We start from the raw sequence: 13,242 nt of genomic DNA on the forward strand, positions 1-13,242 counted from the left end.
ACAAAAATACTACTAAAATTTCTATTTCCAGTTGTGTGTGTGTACATGTGAAATGATATTTATGAAATGTTGGGTTCTTAAACCAATTTTCAAGATTTCAAAGCTTTACTTGAACATATTCAGATCTGTGATTCAGATCTGCCCTCTGCAATTCAAATTGCCTTGCTCCTGATGAGTCCATAAAAACTGGACTCAGTTAATGTGGCAAGCTAATACACCAAATAAAACCTGTAGCCCTAGTGGTAATATATTAAGGAAAGGAGTGTTAGGTCCCTTTTTGGTTTCACTTTTGAACTTTATTCTGCATGTGCTCAGTGCCTTTTTAATCATTCTGTGCTTCAGAATGAAATTTGGCTAACAATACACATTAACCTCCCCCCCCCCCGGTCCCTTAATGTTTTAAATATCTGCAAAATTACTTCTATTTAGGCCTAATTTATGATGAAGTGATGCAGCTTCCTGCAAAGCTCTGAACTACAGAGAGCCATTCTAGCAGGCTCTCAGTAGTAACTTTATCTTCCCCTCACCATTCTCAGGCCTGTTTTAACTTACTGCCAATTTTAGAAGCTTTTGTTTCTGTCCTCTCTCCCTCTCCCTCTCTCTCTCTGCTTCTCAAAATGTCTGGCTAGTCACATGGTCTAACTTCTCTGCAGAAGGTGAAGGGAAAGAGACTCCTCCTTCCTGCTTCTCCAATAGAGAAGCCTACTGGGTGATGCAAGCAGGCAGATATGCTAATATCTGTGCACTGGAGGATTGTGGGAGAAACATCTAGCCCCTGATGGGGGTCCTGTGGGGCACCCCAAAACACTGATTAGCTCTCCTGGCCTCTTTCAGGACTGGGGCTGTGCAGCACTGTTTTGATCAGGAGGTACAGCCGGCGGTCACCATGCCTTTGGGGGATAGTGCACACAAAGGGCCGGGAGGCTTAGGGGCCATTCAAACTCAGACCTGGCAGGGGAGATACCATTGTTGTAAAAGTGGTTTTCCCAGGGTAAGGCTCATCTATTGCACTTTGGATGAGCTGACTCCTGTGATTTCCCCAAATGTGGGAAAGTCAACTGCCTAAGTGGGAGACTGTGTTTGTGGTTTCCCTTGGTCTTTCTAGAACCACCCTTTGGTCCTTGGCTGTTTTCACTGCTTGCTGCCATAGGCCTGTTTGCCTTGCTGGTTTTCCAGGTGGGCTGTAGGAAGCAGATCCTGGAAAGCTAGCAGTGCAGAATGGTGAGGTCCAAACAGAAAGCAGTCTCTGCTGCCAGTTCAGAGGCCTCCCAGCATGGCAGTGGGAGCTTTTGGGTGGTGGTGGCTGAGCCCTGGGTTACTGCATTCACTCCGTAAGACGCATGTACTTTCCCTCCCACCTTTTTGGAGAGAAAAAGTGCGTCTTATGGAGCGAAAAATACGGTATTTTTACGGCACTGTCCACACGGCTAGCCTAATGAAGGCCTATATGGAGTGAAAGTTACCATTTGTGAGTGATTCTTTAAAAACAGTCTAATAGAAGTACCACCTATGTTTGACTTTAAACTAAAGAAGTTGTTTGCGAGAACATTTAGTGATACTGTCGAAAGAAATTTCAGTGTTACAAATAGCTGATTTATTGTTATTGGCTTTATTTTCAGAACAGCTTCTCTTCTGCAGCCATGGTCAAATAGTGCAAAGAATGTGATGGTAGGCTGATCATGAAGAGGAATAATAGAATCAACCTGTTCTGAACTTATTGGCAGGTATGTTCAAGCTTCTTTGCTAAAAATATGCATGCTTTTACTGCATGACAAGTGTTCTGGGGTGCATGTCCATGAGAAGGTTAGCATCTCTAACCTCATGGATAAACAGTTCTTGGTAATGACTGTGACATTCATACAGACTGCCTAGAGCTCTGGTGTTCGTAATACAGGTGGTGAAAATTTACATGCTGGCTTCACCCTGGCAAGATCGCTGTGCATACAAAAAACTATCATGTCCCCAAGAAACCAGGGCTAGAAATAAGTTTCTAAACGCAATAAGTTCTTGCCATGAATAGTAGCTTGATACAGTATATAATATTTTCTTTCTCTTTCCTTCCCCTCCATCTTTAATGTGCATGGTAAAATCCTGGAAATACTGTACCACCTCCTGTCTCAATCAGTTCTTGGAGAGGGGGAACAGCCAGTGGAAGGGGCCATTTCCTCAACTCTGCTTAGCTGAAGGAAACAAATACCTTCTCTGTCTCCCCTTTGTCACTGGGGGGCCAGATGGATTCGTACGGGTTTTCATCTTTTCTGAGGCTATTAATAACAAGCTTCCTTCCTGAAAATGTTTGAAGGGATGATCCTTGTTAAATCTGCTCACCAGACATCTGGAGATGGGCTGTTTTCCTCCAGCACACAAACCTCTATGAATTGATGGTTATAAGTCAATCCAAATGGGCTTGTTGCCCTGTCTTAGCAGTACAGTCAAACCTCGACTTATGAACGTCCCTAGTTATGAACATTTCGAGTTACAAACAGCTCCGTCTGCAAAAATCTGGATCGACGTGCGAACGGAGCTTCAACCTACGAATGAAAAAAGGCAGGGAAAAAGGGCGGAAAATTCAAACTGTTGGTGGCGAGGAGGCTGCTACTTTGTAGCTCTTTCACTCCGATGGTTAGAGCAGGGGATCAGTTTTTGCTTCTGCTGAGCAGGAGGAGGAAGCCGGTGCACTCCCCATCCCTGGCGTGGGTCTACTCGTGAGTAAGTGTCATGGAAAGCATGGGTCTACATGTGAGTAAGCGCCGCCCAAGGCGCGGCAGTGGAGGTAAAGTTCTGCTTTTTCCTTTTTAAAAAGTTGATCTGTGTGGGTTTTGGAGGGTAGGTTTGGGCTGGGGGGGTTATGTTTCTGTGTTTTTTTGTGTGTGTGTTTTGTTTTTGTTTTTTGGGTTTTTTGCAGTCCCAGCATGGGACTTGCTCCAATGTTTATTTTTGGATTGGTTTGTTTTTGTTTTTGGTTTTTTGCAGTCCCAGGTGGGACTTGCAGTGTTGTTGTTGTTGTTATTGTTATTTTGTTGTTGTTTTTTTCATGCCATCGGAGACCTCCTGGGGGTCCCCCGCCGCCGCAATCAGACCCCCAGGAGGTATCAAAGGACTTTCCCCCTGCATCGGAGGGAGCCCTCGTAGACCTCCAAAGGCAAAAAGGCAGGGTGAAAGGGCTGGGAATTCAAATTTCCCGCCCTTTCCCCCTGCCTTTTTGCCTCTGGAGGTCTCAAAGGAAGGAGCTGCTGAGGTCTTGGACCTCCACGCCGGAGTAGCCCTCACATTGGCGGCGGCACCAGGCCTGCAGGGCACTGTGCGGACCCAACATCGGGGAGAGGAGATGAGGAGCTTCCAGGCTCAGGGAGCCGCTGCCCAGGAGAGGACCATGAAGGGGCACAGAGGCGAGCCAGGCAAGCCGGAGGCGGCGACTGGGCTGGATGCGCCTTCGACATGGGTGGCTCCCAGATGGGTCGAGGCGGGTCTGTGCCTCCGGTGAGCCTGGTGCAGTTCCTTGCCCTGCAGTTGGGCACGGAGGCTGGGCTCTTCCGGTCCCTGGGCTCAGGTTCTCTCACCGCCGGCTCCCCGATCCCCTCCTACCTCTGGGGGGGGGGTGCCTCCTTCCTCTCCCGCCCAGTAACACCGTTGGGCTCTGCTCAGATCTGTCCCGGCAGCGGCGGCAGCCTCTCTGCCCATGATCCCGGCAAAGTGCCACGGTTAGTCATCAAGCAGCACTGGGCGAAGCCGCAATCTGTGACAAGCCAAGGAGCTGCAGCAGCCTTGCTGAGCCAGGCGCGCTTGTGTCAGGAGGGTGAGAACTAGGAGGGCCTGCATCGCTCTGCGGCAGTCGCAGGTGGGAGAGAGATGGCCTTCGGAACAGCTCTCATCCCTTGGCTGTTAGGATATCTAAGTGGAGCCTCCATGTTCAGAGGCAGTCGAGCCATGGAGGACTAGTTCTTGGGGCCACGGCAGAGAGTGATGGTTGCTTTCATTTCCCACTGTAGAGCTTCCGGGAGGCACCCTAGCCTACCACGAGGGGTAAATGTACTGGGGGCAGAGTAAATGAACATATGGCTAGATCCAGGAGCCTTCAGATTTCCCGCCCTTTCTCCCTGCCTTTTTGCCTTCGGAGGTCTCGAAGGGCTTCCTCCGATGTCGAGGGGGAAAGCCCTTTGAGACCTCCAAAGGTGCCTTTTTGCCTTTTTTCTTCCCTTGGAATGCATTAAATGGTTTTCAATGCATTCCTATGGGAAATGGTGCTTTGACTTACGAACTTTTCAAACTACAAACGCCGTTCCAGAACGGATTAAGTTTGTAAGTCAAGGTACCACTGTATTATACATTTTGTTTTTCTTCTATAACAGGTAGAAAATGACACTATTCCCCTCAAGGCTCTGCTCTGAAGCTTTACTGTCTTCTTCAGTGATCTTAAACAGGCCTATTTTACTGTCTAGTAGAGTTTATATGTATGTTTTAGACATCCTCCACTGCTAATGGTATCGACAAGGATTGGAGTAAATAATAAATAACAGAATTGGAATTGGGAGGTTCTGGGCATTAAGGCTAGCTTTGCCCAATCTTGGCCCTTTGCCCAATCTTGGCCCTATTGGACTATAATTCCCATCATTTCCAGCATCTTGCTGGCAGTGGTTTGGGTTGTGATCCAGCACACTCAAAAGCACCAGTTTGCCCAATCTTGGCCCTATTGGACTATAATTCCCATCATTTCCAGCATCTTGCTGGCAGTGGTTTGGGTTGTGATCCAGCACACTCAAAAGCACCAGTTTGGGAAAGCAGAGTTCACACACATATTGAGGCTTTGCCTCAAGGTGTATTATATTTATTCTGAAACATACTTGAAAGGTAAGAGTCGGTCAAGCTTTCTGCTCCTTGAAAGCCTTCAGTGAAGCAGATCAATCGGCCTCCCTAAAGATTCTTGTTGCGCTTGTTGATATTTTCACTCTTTTCATGGTGATTAAATGTTGTCTCTCTTTGCTTTCTCATTCTCATTTGCTCTCTTTCTCTCTCTCTCATCCTTCCTGCATCTTTTTCTTTTAAAAAAACACCTGTTATTTCTGGCAGCATTCTGTATGAATAACTTTCTTCCCATTCATGTTCATTTGGCACTCATTTAATTCTTTTCTGGTGATACCTCAGTGATTCCTTTAACTTCCCAGTGAAGTTCCAACAAGGAATAATAGTTTTTCTGTGATCTGAATTAGTATTTTCTCTGAAGACCTAGTATCCAAGTTAATAATAATAAAAATTGTGTGTTGTTAAGTAGATTCTGACTTATGGTGACTCTTTTCAGGGTTTTCTAGGTAGTGAGTACTCAGATATTGTTTACCATTCCCTTCTTCTGAGGACACTTTTAGGACTGTGCAGCTTGCTCAAGGCCGCAGTGGGGAATTGAGTTCCCAGCCTCTGGCTCTGCAGCCCATAACTACTGTACCTCACTAAGCTAGTTGCTTATAAGCTTGTGTCCTTACCATATTTTTTGTTCCATAAGACACACCTCTCCATAAGATGCAGCTCATTTTTAGGGGAGTAAAAAAAGGAAAAAAATATTCTGGCAATTTTGGCCCGTGGGGGTGGGGGTGGGAGGAGCCTCCGAAGGGTCTGAGAGTGCCTTCCAGGACCCTTTGGAGGTTCCCCCCACCCCCGTGGGGCCAGCGGAGGTGAAATCGCCAGCTTCCAGGACCCTTCTAAGGCTTGGAAAGCCTGATGAATCTGATGAATAGCAAAACAGACTGATCTGATCTGAGTTGAATCTTAGTAAATTATACATAAAGATGTTTCAACCTCACTGATTGATTCGTTCAGTTAAGGACTGAAATTGTTACATTTCTTCATTATCAGTTAGAACCCTTGGATTTGGTAAATGTTAGTCTAAGATTTCATAGTTATTGCAAAAACAGTCTCAAAAACAGACAACTTTCTGTCAAAATGAGAATCTCAGATTGTACACTGAAATTATTTCAAGTGACAAAGAAGGCTGGTTTTAGCACACATGTACTTTCAGACATCTGTGATAATAACAAAAATACAAGCTCAAAGGCAGGGCAACCTTTTGCCACAACAGGGCAACAAATCTGTTCCTATGTGGCACTCATGTATGGCACCCACCCAGGAAAAAATGAGTTCCATGTTGCTGGTCTAACCCCTGGTGACCTGGGTCCCGCTAGGCCCCCTATCATGTGTGCATAAAGCATGGCTGTCTGAAGTGTAGTACAATGGTTAGGGTTTGGAAGACCTGTGTTCAAATCTCTACTGGGCTATGAAATTTACTTGGTGACTTTGGACCCCTAATATTTTTCAGCCCAACAAAATTCACAGGGCTGTTGTGGGGAGGAAGAAAGCTATGTATATTGCCTGGCATTCACTAGAGGAAAGCAAGATAAAAATGTAATAAATTACATCAATAAACACCAATGATTTGGATTGCCCGGCTGTGAGGGCCAGCCAAGATAACCCAGAAAGTGGATGGCTAATGGAATCAAGTACACTTGATCTTGTATATTCGGTGTAGTTCCAGAATGCAGCCAGAAGGAGAGACTGGTAAAACACTCCTAAATATTTTTTATAACCAGAAACCCTTGGATAGGTGGTCACCATAATTTGAAATTGACATGAGAGCCCTTGATTCAATTACTCGTGTATGACCATCTGCTGATACATAGGGGCATCATGTGAACAAGACCTCAAACTGTGCACACACTCTAACTGTATTGGAAAGCTTCAGAAGGGTCCTGGAAGCTGGTGATTTCGCCCCCGCTGGCCCTGCGGGGGGGCAGGGAGAGCCTCCAAAGTGTCAGAGTGTGCCTTCCAGGATCCTTTGGAGGCTCCCCCCATCCCCACGGGGCCAGCAGGAGCGAAATCGCCAGCTTCCAGGACCTTTCTGAAGCTTTCCAAGCCTCAGAAAGGTCCTGGATGTTCGCAATTTCACCCCCACTGGCCCCGTGGGAGTGGGGGAGCCTCCAAAGGGTCTGGAAGGCACACTTGGAGGCACACTTTGGAGGCTCCCCTGCCCCCCGCAAGGCCAGCGGGGGCAAAATTGCCAGCTTATTTGCTCTATAAGACGGACAGACTCCCCCCTACTTTTTCCAAGGGAAAAAGTGCGTCTTATAGAGCGAAAAATACGGTAAATTTTGAGCTTACCTACCTCCCCACACCCAATTTTTTACTATGTAGCAAAGAAGGGTGGGCAGATGAGGGCCTAGGGACGCCTGGGGCTTTCTCTGGGGCCCAAATATGATCTCTAGCAAAGTCATTGTGTGTACACAACTGCCTCGGGGGCCACTGCAACATCCCCCCCCTTTATTGTTGTTGTTGTAAATTTGTTTTTAAAGGTTGGCCACCAGAGAGCATAAAGAGGTTTTTCCTTTTTTAAGAAGACATCTTTAAATGTGAAATGTTAGAGCTAAGCAGGGATGGGAGTGGCCTCCCAAAATCCATGAGCAGGTGTGGTTGGCTCTCAACCCTGAAGATATTGACTATCCCAATATCACCTGCTGAGGAGCCCCTCAGCATTACAAAACTCTGAAAGAAGTTGAAATAGTTTTGCATATTTTGTCCATTTATAATTGACCCAGATACAGATGTTGCTCACTTGTGGATCTGGGGTTTTGTTTCGTGTCTAGGCTTTATTGTTTCACACTTTGCATGGAGCTTCCTGTGATCAAATAATGTTCCATTCAGCAAAGCACAATTCTACCCACATAGTTACATATGAGAGAAGGTATTATTCCAGTTAACCTGATCCCAAGTTGTTTAGGGCACTGATTTTTAATACTAACTCTTTACATTGAGCTTGTAAATGGACTGGAGAGTGATAATTAGTTGAAGACTTATTGGTTTGTTCAGTGGCATGAAGGAACTGCAGACACAACTGAAAGGCATATTAATAAGGTGACATATGTTCATTCAAACATGGTCTGTTTGAATGTATGACATACATTTGTGAGTGTACATGAAGTACCTTTGTGTTATGTGGATGGTCTCCAGTGCCTGAAATCATACAGATTGACACAGGTTTGCCACCTCCAATAAAAATACCAATTATGTGATTATTTTCCTGTTTCTTTTTTATTTCGTATCATAGACCACTGATTCTTAACCTTGGGTTACTCAGGAGTTTTGGACTGCAACTCCCAGAAGCCTTCACCACCAACTGTGCTGGCTGGGAGTTGCAGTTCAAAAACATCCGAGTAACAAAGGTTAAGAACCACTGTCATAGACTGCAATTTTCCAGTACTCTTATGAGGGATCAAAGTCGCCTTTTCCTAAGCAAATGTGTGGAAGATTGCTACTGGGGAAAATAGATTTTCTCCAAAAATACTTCTATTGCTTAAAAATGAAAATCTCAAAGGAAATGTGCAGTTTATTGTTTCTATTGAGCCATATCTCCACCTCTTTTAGGTAGAGTGGCTCTTACAAAGAACCAAGGAATTAGCAGATTGAAATGTAAAATATTTCCCACTGCTTTCTCTTTTCTTCGTGGTTGAGGCTGTCTTTCTGTCTGCCATTTTCTTCCTGTGTTTATGCAGAATCTTCTTTCTTTTTCTCTCTTTCTCTCTCAGCCACTCTCCCTCTTTAATTACCTGCACATAACAAGCTTCCTGCCTGTCTTCCAGACACACTTCAGGTTTGTAAAATGGCACCAAGCTATTTGTTTCTCTTTTGATGCCTTTTGTGTGTATTCAGGAATACTGCAGCAGATTCTCCTGCATGTGAGATGGACCTCTGGGGAGGCTAGCAAATTGAGTTGAGCCAGCTGGAGAAACAGGACACTGTAGGCAGATGGTGCATGCTCAGAGACAATCTGTACAGGAGGGGTCAAGAGAACAGGCTGGTCATATTCACAGGCAAAATGTAAAAGGAAACCTCCAGAGCACACTTTCTGGGAAGAAAGCCTCCTTAGGGTTTCCTTTCCTCCTTCCTCCATCCAGGGTGAGTGGGTATCACTTTTCCTTTGCTGAAGCAGCTTCAAATCTGTCTTTGTTCACGCCTTGAAACCTTAATCCACCAGCAGGAGTACTTACACACATTAAAAAAGAGATGAGTATGGTTACACTTGGAGAGCTAATGTGGCGTAGCAGCTAATGGTATCGGACTAGGAGTCGGGAGATGTGGGTTTGAATCGACATTTGGCTATGGGAGTTCATGTGAGTGGTGGCTGTGGTAAACCACTCCCTGGACATCTCATGTTCCTTAAAAACCCTATTAGGGTCACCATAAGACAGAAGTGACTTAATGGCACATAATAACAGTAGCACATTGTAGTAGGTGTTACTTGTAGTCATGCTTATAGTAGAAGTGTGCACATTACAAAGTATATATAGTTTATTTACAGTCCTTAGACCAGTCAGATGTGTGCACATCACTACCATTCCAGTTCCACTGGCTGCTTAGGCTTTGATGTGTTAGTTTTGTAATAGCATGCATTAGATCAGCTTTTCCTAATCGGGGCTTTCTGGATATGTTGTGCAGTACTTCTCCTGGATAATGGGAGTTGGAGGCCACATGTTCACAGGATGCAGAAGGCTGCATTAGGCCGTGTGAATTGTTACTGCTTTATGTACTTTGAATGTTCTGTGTACGCAGTCACACATTCATCCACAGGACACAAGATTTCACAGTACTATTTTCCATTCTTCTTCCCCTTAGTTTCATCGCATACTGTAAATGTTCCAGGCAGACACAAAACTATAGTTGCTATAGAGTAACTGTTTGGTTCCAGGAAAATTATTTATATCAAGCACGTTTAGGAGTAACCCAGTTTCCTGAGAGTAGCCCCTATTGGTCAGTGGGACTCCTTTTTGAATAAATGTGTATAAAAATGTGCAATAAAAGTATTCATCATTGCAACGCTTTCCTGTTTTATTCAGAACTCAGTTCTGTTCTGTTCAGTAGTGTTTACTTTCAGCTAATTGTGTATATACAGTACATGTTTACCTGTTGGTTAAGTCCAGCTGAGGATGGTAGTGTTTATTTGGAAGTGTTCAATTCTTCTGAATAAGCATGCATAAATTGTATTGTTATGGAGTTGAAAATTAAATGGCTTTTTGACTTATTGTAGGAGAGGGTGTACATTCAGCCACATTGCTGTCTTTCCCATCTTAAATGCAAATTTAGATGAAAATTAATTATAATAGCATTCTGAATCTGAGCTTGCCCAGTTCTTGAAATGTGATAATGATTAAGAACTTGCTGCCTGGGCAGAAGGACAGCCTTTTGATAAGTTCTCAAAATACATCAGTAAGACACTTACGAGGAGTAATGCTGTCCTCAAACCATGTTATTTATTTATTTTGTTTAGAAGATGTATACGTGTCATTTTAGAGTAAACCTTCCCAAAATAACCTACAATAGATCAAACCACAATAATACGACTTTTTTAAAAAAAAAAAAATATTAAAATTAAATGAAAAACCAGGCAGTGTACATTATGTAAAGCCCCAACTCAATTACATTGAACCAAAATACTCGCATGTAGTATAATAATTTAACTGTGTAAATTATTATGTGACTGTGTATAATTAATTTATGCCATTTCCATTATCCTTGTTATTAATCACAAATTGTCTTCCATTATTTTTGTACTTCTGTAAGACTGAAATCTCCTGAAGCCAAAGTGAGTTTTCTGACTTAAAATACAAAAAGATCAATATTAATTTATTGGACTCCATTAAATTTGTATGGTTCTACTCATCCTCCTGTACAGCAAAATCAGTTTTTAAGTGCTCATTCCTTTGTCTTCCCTTACTGCCACTTAATCCATCAGATACAAGACTAGTTAGATAATGTCCTTCCTATATTTCCCCATAGCCTTAATTGCAATTACTTACCATTTGATTAACAGTGCACTTGATGAAAATCTCACCCTATTGAAATGGTAGAGGATCTAATGTGTTAGATGCTCACATACCAAACACAGTAGAAGGAAGCCTTTGCTCTCCCAGATGAAAATAACTAACAGCTCTATGAATTTATAAAAAGAACGAGTGTCAAAACATAGAGCCAATTTTTAAAGTCTTTTTACATCCACCTGCAATTATGTATCACAGCTGCAAAATGCTTTCAGCAGTACATAATGCTGGTTCCGTTTACCTGATTGTCAGAATGGGTATAAATTTTACTAGAACAATAGCTTTACCCTACCTGCATCTTGATCCCTTAATCCTCTATCTTGCCTGCACTTGTGCTCCCTCCAAATATTATAGAGCTACAGTTTCCATTGTCCTTAACCACCAATCATGTGGGTTGAGCCTGGTAGGAATTGGATTTCAGCAGCATACAGAAGGTTACAGGTTCCCTAGCACTGTTCCACTTCATAGGAATATATTCCTCTAGTACCAGCAAGCAACAACTGTGCGCAGAGGGGTGTTGATTTTTTTAAAAATCCACATTGCTAGGCTCAGCTCTTTCAAGAAAATAGTTTGTTCTTCCTGCAGTTCACCTCTTTCTTGCAAATCTTAAAAGCACCTTTCCTATCTTAAACGGAAATGAGAGTCACTTACCTGCCTGTGTCTTTCATCTCCTTCTGCGCCAGTATTGTCCTTTTTTTACTTTATTCTCTGTAATTCATTATCACTCAGCACTGCAAGCCCTTTTGATGTGGGCTTGGTAACATCTAACATTGTTGTGGAGAAAAGGTTGGGGAAAATAACATGTTTGGACTCTAGTTCTCTTGACTCCATAGGATTTTCTGTGGCCTGTAATCCAAAAAATAACTTTTTCAAGTTTCAGATTTTTCTTCTTGAATCGTCCAGCCATTTAGGATGTAATCTTATATTTAAAAATACGTTCAGTTGAAATTATTATGGTTTACTTCTAGACTGATAATTGGAGTGTACTAGTAACAAATATTTATTAGATTCATTTAGATAATAAATATTTATTAGATTCATTTAGATAATTGGATGGTGTACAGTTGCTGAGCCCCATCACACAGCTCTTCAATACTCAGGATATATTCCAGCATAGTCTTTCTGAACATTAAATTTTTATTAAAATACCTAATGACCTGTCTGATTGAAACCCAAGAAATTGCAGGGTTGCTGTAAACACACCATCCTTTCCAAAACCTGCTCACAGGAGTGACTTTTTACAAGTGATTAGCTGAGCTCATCTGCAAGGCAGCCAGTCTGGGGAATGGCTGTTATAGCATTGATGCCTCAGCCTGCAGCACAGCGTGTATGTTTGCTGTTCAGACAGCAAAATTTCCAACATTTGGGGGGGGGGGGAATCTGTCTTCGGTCCCTGTCCCAAAGAGTACTTTTAAAATTCATTTTCACTTCTTCCTTCTCACAATGAAAGCTGAACCACTTACAAATCTAATAGGGGGAAATGAATATTTGCTGTGACTTTGTGAAGCTTTACTGAAGGAGTGGGCAACCATTAGATCCCAGTGTCTTTCGTAGTAGGTCCCTGAGCACTTTGGACTCTGAATCGGTTAACAGCAGCAAGAAGAAAGATGCTTCCCTACTTGTCTCAATGAAACTACAGAGACAGAACGAAGTTTGGAGTGAAAACCGGGAGTGGATCTTTGTACAATGCCATTCTGAGCCTTGCTCTCATGTTGTTTTGTCTTGTGAAGTGACCTCCAACTGATGTTGACCCTAATAGGCTCAACCCACATGGTTGGTGGTTAAGGACAATGGGAACTGTAGTGCTATAACAGTGGTCTCCAACTTTTTTGCCTCCACAGACCGGTTTAGGGTGGTGGTGGCCATGCATGCGTGGGAGGGGCTGTGTGTGCATGGGAGGGGCTGTGCATGTGTGGGAGGGGCATGCATTTATCTGCGCGTGGGAGGCCCAGGAAATTTGTCTCTGCATCCCGGTCCTGGCAAGGCCATGGACTGGGACCGGTCCCCGGACCAGGGGTTGGTGCCCCTTGCTCTATAATATTTGAAGGGGGTGTGAATACAGGTAGGATAAGAGGATCGAGGGATCAAGGAGTGGCTTTCTATTGTCACCCCACTGTGCATACATTTACATGGCCAAATCAGAACTTGAACTCAGGTCTCCTGACTATTGTGGTTCTCTACTGAGGTCAAGCAAGGTAGGCTGCAAATAACCATTGCACTACGCTGTGCATACTGATAACAAATTGCTGGGCTGAACATGTATGCAGTAGTGCCCATGTTTTTTTTTTAATTCTAAGAATATGTTCACCTTTTCCTTCCACTTTTTCAGGGACCTTGGGGTTCTGACAGGAAGCTAAGTAGACCCCACAAACCTGAAGTCTGCTGTTCT

General features: G+C 43.6%; 1 protein-coding gene and 1 pseudogene across 17 annotated transcripts in view; both read left to right on the forward strand.

Moving 5' to 3' along the window:
- POMGNT2 (protein O-linked mannose N-acetylglucosaminyltransferase 2 (beta 1,4-)) overlaps positions 1–13,242 on the forward strand; it is a 161,799-nt gene that overhangs the window by 103,522 nt on the left and 45,035 nt on the right. For 8 of the 17 annotated variants that reach the window (XR_012088361.2, XR_012088360.2, XR_012088359.2 and 5 more), the window contains exon 2: positions 1,620–1,724. The exons of 1 other annotated variant lie outside the window; for it this stretch is intronic. The gene's annotated coding sequence lies outside the window, so the exon portion shown is untranslated. Of the gene's footprint in view, positions 1–1,619; positions 1,725–4,349; positions 4,439–8,564; positions 8,630–8,688; positions 8,801–12,410; positions 12,491–13,242 lie in introns of those variants that run through there. 8 more of the 17 variants (XM_078377337.1, XM_078377336.1, XM_078377338.1 and 5 more) reach the window with 5 other exon arrangements.
- LOC144583911 (U1 spliceosomal RNA) lies at positions 941–1,093 on the forward strand (annotated as a pseudogene).

This window comes from Pogona vitticeps, chromosome 6, assembly GCF_051106095.1.
Source record: "Pogona vitticeps strain Pit_001003342236 chromosome 6, PviZW2.1, whole genome shotgun sequence".
Taxonomy (NCBI): Eukaryota; Metazoa; Chordata; class Lepidosauria; order Squamata; family Agamidae; genus Pogona; species Pogona vitticeps.